General features: G+C 47.2%; 1 protein-coding gene across 1 annotated transcript in view; it reads left to right on the top strand.

The window, feature by feature from the left end:
* Window positions 1–12,511, top strand: part of SLC30A9 (solute carrier family 30 member 9) — a 519,567-nt gene that overhangs the window by 115,952 nt on the left and 391,104 nt on the right. The gene's annotated exons all lie outside the window — the stretch shown is intronic.

Below are 12,511 nucleotides of genomic sequence, written 5' to 3'. Positions count from 1 at the left end.
TGGAAGGTGGCAGGGGCATTCTTTAAGCCAAAGGGCATCACAGTAAACTGATAATGGCCATCAGGTGTGGAGAATGCTGTCTTTTCTTTTGCTCCTGGTGCCATTTTGATTTGCCAGTACCCTGCTGTCAAGTCAAAGGTACTTAAGTATCTGGCAGCACCTAGTTTGTCAATTAACTCATCTGCCCTTGGAATGGGATGGGCATCTGTCTTGGTGACAGAATTGAGTCCTCTGTAGTCCACACAAAACCTCATCTCTCTCTTACCATCCTTTGTGTGAGGTTTGGGGACTAAGACCGCTGGGCTAGCCCAGGGGCTGTCAGAGTGCTCAATGACTCCCAATCCCAGCATCTTGTGGACTTCCACTTTGATGCTTTCCTTAACTTGGTCAGACTGTCTGAAAATTTTATTTTTGACAGGCATGCTGTCTGCTGTGTCCACATCATGGGTACACAGGTGTGTCTGACCATGGGTTAGGGAAAAGAGCTCAGCAAACTGTTGTGAGACTTTCCTACAGTCGGATCGCTGTTGGCCAGAGAGGGTGTCTGAATAGATCACTCCATCTACTGAACCATCTTTATGGTCAGTGGAGAGGAGATCAGGGAGAGGTTCACTCTCAGCTTCCTGGTCCTCATCTGTCACCATCAACAGATTCACATCTGCCCTGTCATGAAAGAGTTTGAGGCGGTTCACATGGATCACCCTTTTGGGGGTCCTGCTAGGGCCTAGGTCTACCAGGTAGGTGACCTGACTCTTTGTTTCTAGTACTGGGTAAGGACCACTCCATCTGTCCTGAAGTGCCCTGGGAGCCACAGGCTCCAGAACCCAGACTTTCTGCCCTGGCTGAAATTCAACAATAGCAGCCTTTTGGTCCTACCACATCATCTGGAGTTGTTGGCTGGCCTCAAGGTTTTTGCTTGCCTTTTCCATGTACTCTGCCATCCTGGAACGTAGGCCTAGTACATAGTCCACTATGGGGGTCATTCTAACCCTGGCGGTCCGAGACCGCGAGGGCTAAAATGACGGAAGCACTGCCAACAGGCTGGCGGTGCTTCCTGGGCCTTTCTGACCGCTGCGGTAAAGCCGCGGTCAGAAAACCGGGTCCGGCGGTTTCCCGCCGGATTTCCCCCGGTTGGCCAAATCCTCCATGGCGGCGCTGCAAGCAGCGCCGCCATGGGGATTCTGACCCCCTTCCCGCCAGCCTGTTTCTGGCGGTTTTTACCGCCAGGAACAGGCTGGCGGGAACGGGTGTCCTGGGCCCCTGGGGGCCCCTGCACTGCCCATGCCACTGGCATGGGCAGTGCAGGGGCCCCCTAACAGGGCCCCAGTATGCTTTTCACTGTCTGCCTAGCAGACAGTGAAAAGCGCGACGGGTGTTGCCATTCGGAGCCGGCTTCAGTGTTGCTGGCCTCTTTCCCGCTGGGCCGGCGGGCGCTATATTGGCTAGCGCCCGCCGGCCCAGCAGGAAAGTCAGAATGGCCCCAGCGGTCTATCGACCGCGGAGCGGCCATATGGCGGTTACCGTATGGCGGGCGGCTACCGCCGCCCACCGCAGTTGGAATGAGGGCCTATATCTTGTTTAGGCTCATAAAGAGGTCTCTCCCAGCCTTCTTTTACAAGAGCTAGTGGTCCCCTTACAGGATGGCCAAACAGAAGTTCAAAGGGGGGAAATCCTACTCCCTTCTGAGGCACCTCCCTGTAGGCGAAAAGCAGACATGGCAGGAGGACATCCCATCTCCTTTTGAGTTTTTCAGGGAGCCCCATAATCATGCCCTTCAATGTCTTGTTGAATCTTTCCACAAGTGCTTCAGGTATGCTGACATGAAGTTGGTACCACTGTCAGACACCACCTCCTTAGGAAATCCCACTCTGGTAAAGATACCAATGAGTGCTTTAGCTACTGCAGGGGCAGTAGTGGACCTAAGGGGAATTGCTTCAGGGTATCTAGTAGCATGATCCACTACTACTAGTATGTATTGGTTCCCTGAGGCTGTGGGAGGTTCAAGTGGACCCACTATGTCCACACCCACTCTTTCAAAAGGGACCCCCACCACTTGAAGTGGAATGAGGGGCGCCTTTGGATGGCCACCTGTCTTACCACTGGCTTGACAGGTGGCACAGGAGACCCAAAACTCCTTTACTTTCTGGGACATGTTGGGCCAATAGAAATGGTTGACTAACCTCTCCCAAGTCCTGGTTTGTTCCAAATGCCCAGCAAGTGGAATATCATGAGCTAAGGTCAGAATGAACTTCCTAAACTCCTGAGGCACTACAACTCTCCTAGTGGCACCAGGTTTGGGATCTCTTGCCTCAGTGTAGAGGAGTCCATCTTCCCAATAGACTGTGTTCCAGTGATTTTTCCTGTGGTCTCTTCAGCAGCTTGCTGCCTAAGGCCTTCAAGAGAGAGACGGGTTTCTTGCCCCTTACACAAGTGTTCCCTTGTGGGTCCCCCTGGGACTAGGAGCTCAACCTGATAAGGTTCTAACTCCATGGGCTCAGTTCCCTCAGAGGGCAGAACTTCTTCCTGGGAAGAGAGGTTCTTTTTTTAGGGTCGAGCCTGCGTTGCATGCGCTTGCGTACCGTAGCGAGACGCTTTAGGGTTTAGAAAAGAGCTCTGAGCCCTGTCGACGTCACATCAGTGTTTTTCATTGGTTCGTGGGCTTGCCTAATAAAATCTGGTTGCTTTCATTAGTCGAAGGCATGCATACGCCATGCCTTTTCCGATGGCTAGCCCTCCTCGAACGCAGTGACCAAGTACAGAAAACATGCAAGGCTCGCTGTTTTCTGTCCGGCTCGTGGACTACTTTTTCTCTAATTTACTAGCGCGATTTCGCTTGGCAGAAGTCGAGCGATTTACATAGTTAATTGCACTTTTTTGGGTTACGTACATAAATGCACTTTTGCCGATAGGTGAAAAGTCGGGTTAGGACTTTTCATGCTATCAGCTCTAACATGAGCAAACACGAGACCCGTTGCATTGCAAATGATTGTCTTTTGTTGTTTTGAAGCTGGTTCCCCAGTCTTCTTTCCTTTCCTCTTGGAGGGTTGGGCCATTATTCCAGGCTCCAACACCACTTTTTCACCCTGAGCCTTGTACTGTGCCCATGTCTTGACAGACACCAGTTCAGGGATACCCAGCATGGCTGCATGGGTTTTGAGTTCTACCTCAGCCCATGCTGAGGACTCCAGGTCATTTCCAAGCAAACAGTCTACAGGGATATTTGAGGAGACTACTACCTGTTTCAGGCCATTGACCCCTCCCCATTCTAAAGTTACCATAGCCATGGGATGTACTTTAGTTTGATTGTCAGCGTTGGTGACTGGATAAGTTTGTCCAGTCAGATATTGTCCTGGGGAAACCAGTTTCTCTGTCACTATGGTGACACTGGCACCTGTATCCCTCAGGCCTTCTACACTAGTCCCATTAATTAAGAGTTGCTGCCTGTATTTTTGCATATAAGGGGGCCAGGCAGCCAGTGTGGCTAAGTCCACCCCACCCTCAGAATCTAATGTAGCTTCAGTGTGAACCCTGATTTGCTCTGGGCACACTGTTGATCCCACCTGGAGACTGGCTATTCCAGTGCTAACTGGAGTATAGTTTGAAGTGGAACCTTTCTTGGGACAGGCCTTGTCGCCAGTTTGGTGTCCCTGCTGATTACAGCTACGAGACCAGGCCTTTTTGGGATCAAAGTTTTTACCCTTGTACCCAAAACTGGGCTGTGGAGAGGCTTTGGACCCTCCCTCCTGAGCAGGTTTTTGGGGCCCTGTAGAAGACTCTTTACTTTTACCCTTGGATGTCTCAACACTCTTCCCATGGGGAGTCTTTGTGACCCCTTTCTTTTGGTCACTCCCTGTGGAAGTCTTGGTCACCCTAGTCTTGACCCAATGGTCTGCCTTCTTTCCCAGTTCTTGGGGAGAAATTGGTCCTAGGTCTACCAGATGCCGATGCAGTTTATCATTGAAACAATTACTTAAAATGTGTTCTTTCAGTAAACTGGACTACAGATTGTACAGCCCATCATAATCACTTACACCACTGCCATTAATCCATCCATCCAGTGTTTTGACTGAGAAGTCAACAAAATCAACCCAGGTCTGGCTCGAGGATTTTTGAGCCCCCCTGAACCTAATCCTGTACTCCCCAGTTGAGAATCCAAAGCCCTCAACCAGGGTAGCCTTCATGAGGTCATAGTATTCTGCATCTTTTCCAGAGAGTGTGAGGAGTCCATCCCTACACTTTCCAGTGAACATTTTCCAAAGGAGAGCACCCCAGTGAGATCTGTTTACTTTTCTGGTTGCACAAGCCCTCTCAAAAGCTGTGAACCATTTGGTGATGTCATCACCATCTTCATATTTAGTTACAATCCCTTTGGGGATTTTTAGCATGTCAGGAGAATCTCTGACCCTAATTAAATTGCTGCCACCATTGATGGGACCTAAGCCCATCTCTTGTCTTTCCCTTTCTATGGCTAGGATCTGTCTTTCCAAAGCCAATCTTTTGGCCATCCTGGCTAGCAGGAGGTTAGCTTCATTGAGACTGCTCTCAATGCTTCCTGAGCTGTTGTACTCTCCTGGGAGAGAAGCCGCATCTCTGACTATGACTTGTGGAGTCAGGGTTGGAGAAACCCTGGTCTCCCTATCTAGGACTGGAGGTGGGAGATCCTCCAAATCACTAGTGTCCCCCTCTGTGAGGCCATCATCAGAGGGATTGTTTTTAGCAAACTCTGCCAAAAGCTTCTAGAGCTGTACTTTGGTAGGGTTTGAACCTGTCTTTATATTTTTGATTTTGCAGAGAGACCTTAACTCTGACATCCTAAGATGCAGGTAAGGGGTGAGGTTGAGTTCCATCACAATCTCTTCTGCAGCAGACATTTTGTTTCTAAAAGTTTGAATACTTTTTTAAGCATCTAAAACTATCTCTAGAACTTAATTCAAACTTTTACAAAACGTTTAAACTCTAAAAGAAATGGTAACAGGGACTAACACAAGGCCCTAGCAGGACTTTTAAAAATGTAGAAAAATAGTTCAAATTTAAAAAATCAGTTTCTATTGACAATTTTTGGAATTTAGTCATGTGATCAGGTATTGGCTGAGTAGTCCAGCAAATGCAAAGTCTTGTACCCCACCGCTGATCCACCAAAGTAGGAAGTTGGCTCTGTATGTACTATTTCAAAGTAAGAAATAGCATGCACAGAGTCCAAGGGTTCCCCTTAGAGGTAAGATAGTGGCAAAAAGAGATAATTCTAATGCTCTATTTTGTGGTAGTGTGGTTGAGCAGTAGGCTTATCAGAGAGTAGTGTTAAGCATTTGTTGTACACACACAGGCAATAAATGAGGAACACACACTCAAAGACAATTCTAGGCCAATAGGTTTTTATATTGAAAAATATATTTTCTTAGTTTATTTTAAGAACCACAGGTTCAAGATTTACAAACAATACTTTAATTGAAAGGTATTTCACTCAGATATCTTAGGAACTTTGCATCATCACAATAGCATGTACAGTTTTGGCAAAAATGGCAATAAGCTATTTTAAAATTGGACACTGCAAAATTCAACAGTTCCTGGGGGAGGTAAGTATTGGTTAGTTTCGCAGGAAAGTAAAACACTTACAGGGTTCAAAGTTGGGTTCAAGGTAGCCCACCGTTGGGGGTTCAGGGCAACCCCAAAGTTACCACACCAGCAGCTCCGGGCCGGTCAGGTGCAGAGGTCAAAGTGGTGCCCAAAACGCATAGGCTTCAATGAAGATAGGGGTGCCCTGGTTCTAGTCTGCCAGCAGGTAGGTACCCGCGAATTCAGAGGGCAGACCAGAGGGGTTTTGTAGGGCACCGGGGGGGGGACACAAGTCAGCACAGAAAGTACACCCTCAGCGGCACAGGGGCGGCCGGGTGCAGAGTGCAAACAGGCGCCGGGTTCGCAATAGGTTTCAATGGGAGACCTGGGGGTCTCTTCAGCGATGCGATGCAGGCAAGGGTGGGGCTCCTCGGGGTAGCCACCACCGTGGCTAGGAAGAGGGCCACCTGGGGGTCGCTCCTGCAGTGGAGGTCAGATCCTTCAGGTCCTGGGGGCTGCGGGTGCAATGTGTTTACCAGGCATCGGGTTCTTTGAAGCAGGCAGTCGCGGTCAGGGGGAGCCTCTGGATTCCCTCTGCAGGTGTCGCTGTGGGGGCACAGGGGGGTCAACACTGGCAACACCTGTAGTGTTGGTTTTCCGCAGGTCGAGCCGGGGGCAGAGTGGAAAGTCTCACACTTCCGGCGGGAAACGCGTGGTCTTTTAAAAGTTGTTTCTTTGTTACAAGTTTCAGTCTTTTTGGAACAGGGCCGCTGTCCTCAGGAGTTCTTGGTCCTTTTAGATGCAGGGTAGTCCTCTGAGGCTTCAGAGGTCGCTGGACCCTGGGGGATGCGTCACTGTTGCAGTTTTTCTCGAAGTGGGGAGACAGGCCGGTAACGCTGGGGCCAAAGCTGTTGGTGTCTCCATCTTCTCTGCAGGGCTTCAGGTCAGCAGTCCTTCTCCGTCTTCAGGTTGCTGGAATCTATCTTCCTTGATTCTGGGGGCCCCAAAATACTCAATTTAGGGGTGTGTTTAGGTCTGGGAGGTTAGTAGCCAATGGTACTAGCCCTGAGGGTGGCTACACCCTCTTTGTGGCTCCTCCCAGTGGAGAGGGGGTCACTTCCCTAATCCTATTGGGGGAATCCTCCATCTGCAAGATGGAGGATTTCTAAAAGTTAGAGTCACCTCAGCTCAGGACACCTTAGGGGTTGTCCTGACTGGCCAATGACTCCTCCTTGTTTTTCTCATTATCTCCTCCGGCCTTGCCGCCAAAAGTGGGGCCGTGGCCGGAGGGAGCGGGCATCTCCACTAGCTGGGATGCCCTGTGGCGCTGTAACAAAGGGGGTGAGCCTTTGAGGCTCACCGCCAGGTGTTACAGTTCCTGCAAGGGGAGGTGAGAGGCACCTCCACCCAGTACAGGATTTGTTCCTGGCCACAGAGTGACAAAGGCACTCTCTCCATGTGGCCAGCAACATGTCTGGTGTGTGGCAGGCTGGTAAAACTAGTCAGCCCACACTGGAAGTTGGGTATGTTTTCAGGAGGCATCTCTAAGATGCCCTCTGGGTGTATTTAACAATAAAATGTACACTGGCATCAGTGTGCATTTATTGTGCTGAGAAGTTTGATACCAAACTTCCCAGTTTTCAGTGTAGCCATTATGGTGCTGTGGAGTTCTTGTTTGACAGACTCCCAGACCATATACTCTTATGGCTACCCTGCACTTTCAATGTCTAAGGTTTTGCTTAGGCACTGTAGGGGCATAGTGCTCATGCACCTATGCCCTCACCTATGGTATAGTGCACCCTGTCTTAGGGCTGAAAGGCCTGCTAGAGGGGTGACTTATCTATGCCAGAGGCAGTGTGAGGTTGGCATGGCACCCTGAGGGGAGTGCCATGTCGACTTAGTCATTTTCTCCCCACCAGCACACACAAGCTGGCAAGCAGTGTGCCTGTGCTGATTGAGGGGTCCCCAGGGTGGCATAAGATATGCTGCAGCCCTTAGAGACCTTCCCTGGCATCAGGGCCCTTGGTAGCAGGGGTACCAGTTACAAGGGACTTACCTGGATGCCAGGGTATGCCAATTGTGGAGACAAAGGTACAGGTTAGGGAAAGAACACTGGTGCTGGGGCCTGGTTAGCAGGCCTCAGCACACTTTCAAATCATAACTTGGCATCAGCAAAGGCAAAAAGGTCAGGGGGTAACCATGACAAGGAGGCATTTCCTTACACTACTTAGTTTGACAAGGTAGTATTATATTTTTCTGGTCCGTATTCTATCCTGCCAAGCTGCATGAGGTATTTGATTTTGTTAATTGATTATCATTCAAAGTGGATATATTACTCTTTTGTTGATTCACCCAGTACTGATTCTGCTATCACATTTCTAGAGAGTGGGTTTTATCTTGACGGCATACCAAAACAAATTGTCCTTGACAATGTTACTCATGTCTCAAGATAAGGCTTTTTGTACTGGTGATTGGGCAATGATTAAAAGTCCTTATAGTTCAGGAAACGTGAGTCTGATTTTTTTTCACAAGTTAATGTCTTGAGAGTGTCCAAAGGGGCCATCCTTCTTGAAGATAGGGGGTGGTGGAATAAGAGAAATCTGGTTAAGATGTCTCAACAGCAAGCGGGGGTAATTAAACAGAAGGAAAATACATGATGTGAGACTGATTGGTCATCTTGGCTACATTCAGGTAATGTTGGTCATAACCAGTTGGTTGAGGATGTTGTCCAGGTTGCAGCTGTTTCTGTGCCAGTGTCCTAATCCTCTTCGAAAAGGAGCCTGTAACACTTGGTACTGGTCAGAACAAAGCAAATTCTTATATGATCAAAGCATCTAGGAAATTCACTGACAATGTCATGTATTCATTTACCTTTATTTATGTGGGGTTATTTAATTTGATTTTCCTTAAAGGGTAAGGTGTTGTTTTATTGGGTTTTCAGGTTTTAACCAGTGGTTGCTTTCATGTTTTCATACTGTATTTTTATGTATACTTTTACTTACCTAGTTGTCCTTTGACTGTATCCTCATGTTCTGGAATAGAACGCTGTGCTCATGTTCAAGGAACAATAGGTTTTGAGTTGCAGCTTGGATTTTGAGCTGGCTGATCCCTAATCATTGGCACATATTATTATCTGAAATAAATATTCTTCAATACAGTTGTTTCATGTGCAGTCTTCCACCACAGTCACTCACAAGAACCTTCAGCAGAATTATTCCCGTTCTGAACTCCATAAAGTGGCTAACACTAGAGTTTCACTCCACTTATATAACAGCCTTGGATCTGGTATGCCCGTCCAGTCCATATGAAGATTTCTCCCTTTTGCAGATCTTCAACGCCAGATTTAAAGGATCAGCTATTAATCCCTTCTCTAGCATTGATTACTATGATTGTGACTGCTGATGATCTAGCCTTGCCACTGTTCCACTACTGCTGTACTGCTGCTGACCTTAGATGTATAAAACTTGTCAGCTGCACTGCCGCTAGAGCTATTGTCAAATTCTTCTAGCCACAAAAAGATTAGAGTGAGCGTTCGTCTCTTTCATGTGCAACTACATCCTCTATCTGCCCTACAAGCACGATCAGAAAATGCACAATGTCAATAGACTCTCTGGGAACTGGGAATCTGAGGTGGCCGAGGAGGCCTATTGTCATAGTCTATGCGTGAGCATATAGAAAATAAAAGGAAGGGGACGGAAATGTGGGTGGGAGCATATGGGGTTCCGTGAACAGTGTAAGAGTAGAAGGACTAACTTAATGTCGCCGGTCTCTAGGTTGGAAAGGAGCCCGAAAAGTACTAGTTACAAATCTCTCATGTCCCTTCTATCTGACCATTTGGTAGTTACTGCACACAACGAGAGATCCCTGGTGGGTAGGGGAGACTAGGCTTGTGCTCTAGTGAGACCATCCACTGTGTCCTGTAGCTTGAGCCCATATGTGTCCCATAAGGTGGCCACTTCGCCTCCTCCCCTTGTGTGTAGGTTATGTGTCATTGCAGAGGCAGATGCCCACTTAAGGACCACTCCTAGCTAGCTGTCAATCAAAAGCAATTGTGCCACCTTCAATGACAAGGTGATGGGTGGCTTGAAAAAGACCATAGCCAAGTTAGCAAATTTTAGTACGTTTTGTGCGCTTAGTGACACCTAGGAGGCAAAGCAGGGGATCCAGCGGGAGCTGCACATCTATCACTGACGCTGTTCGTGCCATAACTTCTACCCACACCCATGTCAGCAAGGGCAGTCCCACACCCCCGCGAACATACTATGTAGGTGGTGTGGAATAAGGTAAGTGTAATGTAAATAATTGAACTGTGTGAACTTCAAGTGAGTGTTACAGGACTCCAGTTTTACCTGCTCAAGCACCATCCTCCACTGTTTGGTCATCAGAGCTGTCCCCAGACGTGTCCCATCGGGGCTTGCTGAATAATGCAAACTCGGCTTCAGCGGCTTGCAGCGCCACATATAGCTCCGTAATGGCCTTTCGTCCTAATCCATGTGTTAACACACATTGCAGCCCATGATGCAGGCTGGTGCCTCCAGCCATACCATCCAAATGTTCTTGATCTCCAGTACTACAGCATTATAGGTCAGAAATTGTCCAGTCCTTAGATCATGAGTATCCTGTAGGTCCTGAAAGGAACACAGTTCCCCCTCTATGTAGAGGTAGCCTAGGCAGGACACCCCGGCCTGCCACCGGGGTGTTGGGTCATGTGCCTCTAGAAGAATCTTCAGCCCAGGTATGCGCCATAGTGGCAGTTGCTGGACATGGGGTGGCATACCACGCCATGATTGAATGTATCTGTTCCAGCATTGTTTGGCAGTACGTGCCAATCTGTCAGTCCCCAGGGTGGTCTCAGGCATCAACATCCAGTCCAGTAAGTCCGCTTCACCCAGTCTCTCTCTGGCCAGTCTACCCTCACCCAACAGCCAGCGCATGGGCCATTGCAGTTGTGCTTCCGTGAAATACAGCTCAAGATTCTGCACTTCCAAGCCCCCTTCCATCACTGGGCGCTGGATCGTTCGTATGGCTTCTCGCTTATGCGCCCCACCCCAGATTAAGTTGAAGAGTAGACTTGGTAGTTCAGCAAAGAAATAAAGTAGCTGGAGTCAACATTTTCGCTATGGATGTACGGCTCATTAGTGAAAAGGACAGACACGTCCAAAAACCCAGCAAATGTTTCAGTGACGCCAGGGCCCTGAGGTTGTTACCGTCATGGGAGTGATAGACGTTTACCCCTAGGTATCGAAATGTCTCATACTGCCAAAGCAGAAGTGCAGCCACCCTTCCCACCATGTCTACATGTTATATCTGCCATAGAGGAAAGACACAACTTCCTTCAATTTACCCGGAGACCTGTCATGTCCTCTCTCTGTCCTCTTTACCACACAATGTGCTTGTTACAAATTAATTCATCTTCCCTTAATGATACCCTGCTGTTTACTCTATATTGTTAGTCAAAACGGGCTACAAATGTACATATCTTTTAAATGCCCCAGTTTTCTAATGCAACCCACAAACGTATATAGCTCCCTCTTGCCTCTTTAATGTGTTTATTAGGTCCTTTCTCTTCCGCCTGTACATGATGTGTAAGTTTGTAGCCAACAGCCCTTTGTTGTAAAGTGCTTTGGCCCCTCTTGAGGTAGCACCACCATATTGAAAATTCTAAAGTAAAAAATAAAATTCATATTTAAGGATAGAATCCAGACAATATGTTTGAGTGCTAAACCTCTAGCGTTAGCCTTGCCTTCTCTACTTTCCTACCCTTGGAAAATCAAGAATTTACAGTCTTGGCTATCCATTTGACCTGCAGTAGGGCTCTATTCCAGTGACAGAGTGGTCAACAGTATATATGAGTATGTCAAACCTATACAAGTTATTGTCGGCATTTGGAAATGCAGGAACAATGAAGTTCGCATCACATGCTACTGTAGATCACATGATCTGGACACTCCCTGCCTTGGAGTGTTGGGTGAAGATGTTTTTCTATTAAGAAGAGATTTCGGTTTTGAGGTGACTTGTGATACCTCCCAAAACCCACAATGCACCACGACTTAGACCCCAACCTGATTGTGTTTTTTCCACCATCGGGCATGTAAAATCTTAAAGAAACTGCTAGCTTCATACAGAAGCTTGCTACACCTACTAAATGCAAAATATTTCTCCACTAGTGTCCCAGTCCTAATAAACAGCCTTTACATGCCCCAGTACAGAACATCACCAGCTGCTTGTTACACCTACAAAATGCAGGTTTAGCATGCACTTCCACAAGGGTACATTTAGCTACTGTGGCAGCTAATTTTCAAAATAGAGAAACACCATTTAAGCTAATACATTCTTGCTGACTGTAGTTCCTTTCATGGAAGGTGATCTTCTTGGTACTGTATTAAAAATGTTTCTTTTAGTCTGAAACAAGTGCTTTGAACCATTCAGCTCTTCCTTGAAAGAATTCCAGTGCTTTACTTTTTATTGAATTTTTATTTTGGTCTTTACAATTTGCTAAGCAATGTCTGGCATCTGTGTAAGGACAATCAATTAGTGTGACTAGGATTATTGTAGCATTTTGGGTTAAGATATGGACAACAAAAGTAGATAGATGCCCAAGAGAGTTGTCTGAATATTATCTGTGCTACTATACTGGATGCACCACTAACAGACTAAGCAACTGAAGGGTGTATTTGCAAGAACCATAGCAGTATGCCTCACCCCAGCAGCAGTATTTATAATGCCACAATCTGTTTTTTTGTTTTACAAATATCTTGCCCTACTCCTGCTTTAGTTCTTACGCTTTGTAGAAAACCGGTTTAGTGCCATTACGCTTTCTGCTGCATAATTTAGGTATCATTTTGGTTTTATATATTGATTAAATTTGTATCCACGCCTGGGATCCCTCATTCATTCACCTACAATTTAGAATAAAGTACAACACTTTTATCTCAGTAGATTTCTTTGCAGCCATATA

The sequence above is a fragment of the Pleurodeles waltl genome, chromosome 1_2 (assembly GCF_031143425.1).
Source record: "Pleurodeles waltl isolate 20211129_DDA chromosome 1_2, aPleWal1.hap1.20221129, whole genome shotgun sequence".
Classification (NCBI taxonomy): Eukaryota; Metazoa; Chordata; class Amphibia; order Caudata; family Salamandridae; genus Pleurodeles; species Pleurodeles waltl.
The sequence above is the reverse complement of the archived record's forward strand: the minus strand, read 5'-3'. Positions and strand labels throughout refer to the sequence as shown.